Genomic DNA, 5,034 nt, shown 5'->3' with positions numbered 1-5,034 from the left:
TTGTTGGCAGGGAGGATTGAGGACTGTGTCCCGGGGGTGGTTGCAGAAGATCAAACAGGCTTTGTGAAGGGCAGGCAGCTGGGGAATAATATAAGACGGTCGTTAAATGTGGTGATGAATCCATCGGGTATCGGAGGTGGTGGTGTCCATGGATGCGGAGAAGGCATTTGATTGGGTGGAGTGGTGGTGGTTGTTTGAGGTTTTGGGACGGTTTGGGCCAAGATTTATGGCATGAGTGCGGTTGCTGTATGTGGCACCAAGGGCGAGGGTGAGGATGAATTATACGAGCTCACGAAGCTTTGACTTACACAGGGGTACGAGACAGGGGTGCCGTTGTCGCCGCTGCTGTTTGCGCTGGCCAGAGGGCCGTTGGCGATGGCTGTCAGGGGATCGGCGGAGTGGCGGGGGATTATGAGGGGGCAGACGGAGCATTGGTTTTCGCTCTATGCCGATGACCTCTTGCTGCATGTTTCGGATCCGTTGGAGAATCTAGGAAGGATTATGGGCCTGCTGGGAAAGTATGGAGGGTACTCGGGGTACAAACTGAATGTAGGGATAAGCGAACTGTTCCTGGTGAATAAGCTGGGACTGCAGACTAATTTAGGGGGGATGCCATTTACAGTAGCGAGGGATAGGTTTAGGTATTTGGGGATTCAGGTAGTGAGGTAGTGATGGGGCTCCATAAGTGGAACTTAATGAAGCTGGTGGAGGAGGCCAGGGAGGATCTAAAGAGGTGGGATACACTGCACTTAACATTGGCAGGGAGGGTCCAAGTGGTGAAAATGAATATTCTGCCGAGGTTCTTGTTTATCTTTCAGGCTCTCCCGATCTTTATACCAAAGGACTACTTTCGGAAAGTGGACACGTTCATTTCGGACTTTCCATGGACAAGGAAGGTGCCGAGGGTGGGGAGGACCCTCCTACAGAGGCAGAGGCAACAGGGGAGGTTGGTGTCGCCAAACTTGCTTCATTATTATTGGGCGCTGAATGTCGACAAGGGACAGCGATGGTGGGAAGGAGAAGAGGTAGAACGTGTTAGGATTGAGGAGGAATCTTGTAAGGGGTCTAGTTTGGGGGCTATGGTGACGGCAGCATTGCCAATGGCTCCGAGTAGGTATTCAGGGAGCCCGGTGGTGCAGTCCATGGTGAAGATATGGAATCAGCTGAGGAGGCATTTTAGGGTGGAAGGGATGTCGGTGCTAACGCCGCTGTGCGAGAATCATGGGTTTGAGCCGGGGCGGGGGATGGATAGTGTATACAGGAGGTGGAGGGATGTCAGGCTGGTCAAGGTGTGGGATCTGTATTTGGAGGAATGGTTCGCCAGTCTGGAGGAGCTAAGAGAAAGGGTAGAGCTGACGAGGGGGAGTGAGTTCAAGTATCTGCAGGTTAGGGACTTTGCGCGAAAGATCTGGAGGGGGTTCCCTAGGTTGCCGGGATACACTCTGCTGGAGCAACTACTGCTTCCGGATGTGGAAGGGGAGGGAAGAATTTGGGATATATACAAATGGCTGGGGGAGCAGGGAGACGAGCGGGTGGTGAAGATCAAGGAGAAATGGGAAGCGGAGTTGGGAGGGAAGGTCAATTGGGGAGTATGGTGTGAGGCACTGAATAGGGTAAACGGGACCTCCTCTTGTGCAAGGATGAGCCTGATACAGTTTATTATTTTTTTTAAATAATTTTTATTAAGGTTTTCACAAAATATAAACAACAAAACAATATTAACAAAACAACCATGGTAAAAACACAAGAACAACACCCACCCAACTACAAAAGCAACTACTAAAACACACAAAAAAAGCAAGCAACAAAAAGGAAAGAGATAACACCCACCACATCCAACAGACCCATGTACACAATTCTCTCTCCCACCGAACCAAACACCCCCCCCCCCTCCCCCCGGAGCCCAAACTTCCCCTCTAACTCCCCCAGGCTCGCGAACCTCCCCTCCACAAACAGGTCCCTCAACCTCCTAACCCTACCCTGAGCCAGCCCAGAAATCCACTATCCCTGGAACAAATTGGTGGTTCCTCCGTATCGGGGACTCCATCGAGCCCCCCACGTCCCCCCTATGCCGTCTCCATTGCCCCCAAATTCTAAGGGTAGCCGCCACCTCCAGGCTCGTGTCCACACAGGACGCCATCTCCATCCTCTTCCATGCTGCCCTTCCCCGTCCATTACCCACTTACGCACCATCGCTGCGTTGGCAGCCCAATAGTACCCACAGAGGTTGGGCAGCGCCAGCCCCCCCCTATCCCTGCCCCGCTCCAAGAACACCCTTCTCACCCTCGGAGTACCATGCGCCCATACAAGTCCCGTAATACTCCTGTTAACTCTCCTAAAAAAGGCCTTTGTGATAAGGATGGGAAGGCACTGGAACAGGAACAAAAGCTCCTCCCTGCCTGCTTCAGTGGGGGCCTACCAATCCCCTCCTCCTGATCCCCCGGGTGCACCACGAACAGCTCGCTCTTACCCAGGTTGAGCTTATACCCAGAAAAGCCCCGAAATTCGCTGAGAGTCCTCATCACCTCCGGCATTCCCCCCACCGGGCCCGCCACACATAGCAACAGGTTGCCCGCATAAAGCGACACTCGATGCTCCTCCCCACCCCTCCAGCTCCCCGACTCCCTCAACGCTATGGCCAGGGGCCCAACTGCCAAAGCAACGAGCAAGGGGGACAGTCCCCCGGTGCAGCCAAAAGTACTCCAACCTCCTATTCGTGGCTACACTCGCCATCGGGGCCTCATAAAGCAACCTCACCCAACGGACAAACCCCTCCCCAAACCCAAACCTTTCCAACACCTCCCACAGATACCCCCACCTAACCCTATCAAAGGCCCCCTCCCCTCCACCCCCGCATCCAATGCCACCACTATCTCTGCCTCCCCTTCCACAGCCGGCATCATAATGACATTCAGAAGCCTTCGTATGTTGGTATTCAACTGCCTTCCCTTTACAAACCTCGTCTGGTCCTCGTGAATGACCCCCGGCACACAATCCTCCATTCTCGTAGCCAAGATCTTCACCAACAGCTCGCCGTCTACATTTAGCAGCGAGATCGGCCTATATGACCCACACTGCAGAGGGTCCCCACCCCGTCCAAGGACAAAGTAAATCAGCGCCCATGACATAGTTGGGGGCAAAGCCCCCCCCCCTCCCTTACCTCGCTAAAGTCCAAACCAACAGGGGGCCCAGCAGGTCCGCATACATTTTATAGAATTCGGCCGGAACCCCATCCGGCCCCGGCGCCTTCCCCGACTGCATGCTCCCTATCCCTTTAACCAGCTCCTCCAGCTCAATCGGCGCCCCCAGTCCCTCCACCTGCCCCTCCTCCACCTTCGGAAATCGCAGCTTGTCCAAGAAGCGCCCCATTCCCCCCCCCCCCCCCCCCCCCCCCCCTCCACCGGGGGTTCAGACCGGTACAATTCCCCATAAAAGTCCCTAAAGACCCCATTAACGTCTACCCCCCTCCGCACCACCTTCCCATCTCTATCCTTCACTCCCCCAATCTCCCTGGCCGCGTCTCGCTTTCGGAGTTGGCGTGCCAGCATCCTGCTTGCCTTCTCCCCGTATTCATACACCGCTCCCTGTGCTTTCTGATACAGTTTAAGGTGGTGCACAGGGTGCATATGCTCTGGTGAGAATGAGTGGGTTTTTTCAGGGGGTAGCAAATGAGTGTGAGAGGTGTGGGCGGGGGCCAGCGAATCTTGCGCACATGTTTTGGGGTTGTGAAAAATTGGGAAGATTTTGGGCGGGAGTGTTCGTGGTCTTAGCCAGGGTGGTGGAGGAAGAGGTGGACCCGGTTCCTTTGGTGGCGATATTTGGGGTTTCAGAGAAGCCGGAGCCTATGGAGTGAAGGAAGTCCGATGTCATGGCCCTCGTCTCTCTGCAAGGCGGCGAATTTCACTGGAGTGGCAGTCGGCATCACCACCAGGGGTAGCGGCTTGGTTAGGTGACCTGTACAACTCCCTGCGGTTAGAGAATATAAAGTATGAGTTAAGGAGTTCTGCAATGGGGTGTGAGAAAAGGTGGGGGATGTTTGTGACCGTGTTTGAGCAGCTGTTTGTCACAGGGGTGGGGGGAGGGGTGAGGGTGAAAATGGGGAAAGATCTGTACAGACGGTATAGTCGATTGTTGGGAAGTATGTCTCCCGGGGTGTTTATTTGCTGTAACCTTTTTTGATACATGTTTGTAATAAAATGCATTTTAAAAAAAAGACTGCCTCTAAGAGCTGAATGGTATTGTAATATGCCTTAAACGGATTGCAGCATGACATCACAAGGAAGGAAGTATGTCACACAATCCAGTTTTAGTTTCACTTTTGCTTTTAGCAGAGCATACAAATAGCCAGCTCTGCTGCTGATGTGTCATTAAGCTTTATAGCCATGTTCCCATGTGTCTATTTAATAAGCAAACCCACAATATGTTTACACAATCCATTGTGAGGAATTAGTGACTTTTATATCATTAAAAAAACATGGCAAATGGTAGTTGGAGCATAAGCTAGCCACGAACTCTGCTGGCTCCCTGTTAGAGGTGCAGCAAGCCCAGTAGATTGGGTCACGCTGGACTGCATGTTGAAGCCATTCAAATGAGGATGAACACGAATAAGCATGGCGGTCATGATTTGTGTCTCCTGTGCCTGAAAAGGGAACCTAACAAATTTTTAGCCAATTATTACCCCTTTTGTAAACTTTGGGATTCTTCCAACTTTGGCCAAAGGCAATTAGCATGTAATCTTTGCACTTGGGGGAGTGGCATCTGTCTGTATAAGAGTTTCTGGGTTCCATATTAGAGAAAAATATCTCCACCTTTGTGAATTTCTCAGTAGCCTGGTTTAAACAATCTAAAGCATGCCTGGATTTCAAGCACGTTTTGATTAAACAAAATCGGTACAAGCAAATTGATGAATATCCTGTTGGTTTTTGTCCATATGGGAGTATTATGGTCAGTAAATCATTTAGCTGCCTTTCTCTACAGTAAATATTTTCCCTGTCAACATTACTTTTGCTCCATGTGCCAACTGTCAGGTGAAAT

This window comes from Scyliorhinus canicula, chromosome 15 (assembly GCF_902713615.1).
Source record: "Scyliorhinus canicula chromosome 15, sScyCan1.1, whole genome shotgun sequence".
Taxonomy (NCBI): Eukaryota; Metazoa; Chordata; class Chondrichthyes; order Carcharhiniformes; family Scyliorhinidae; genus Scyliorhinus; species Scyliorhinus canicula.
The sequence above is the reverse complement of the archived record's forward strand: the minus strand, read 5'-3'. Positions refer to the sequence as shown.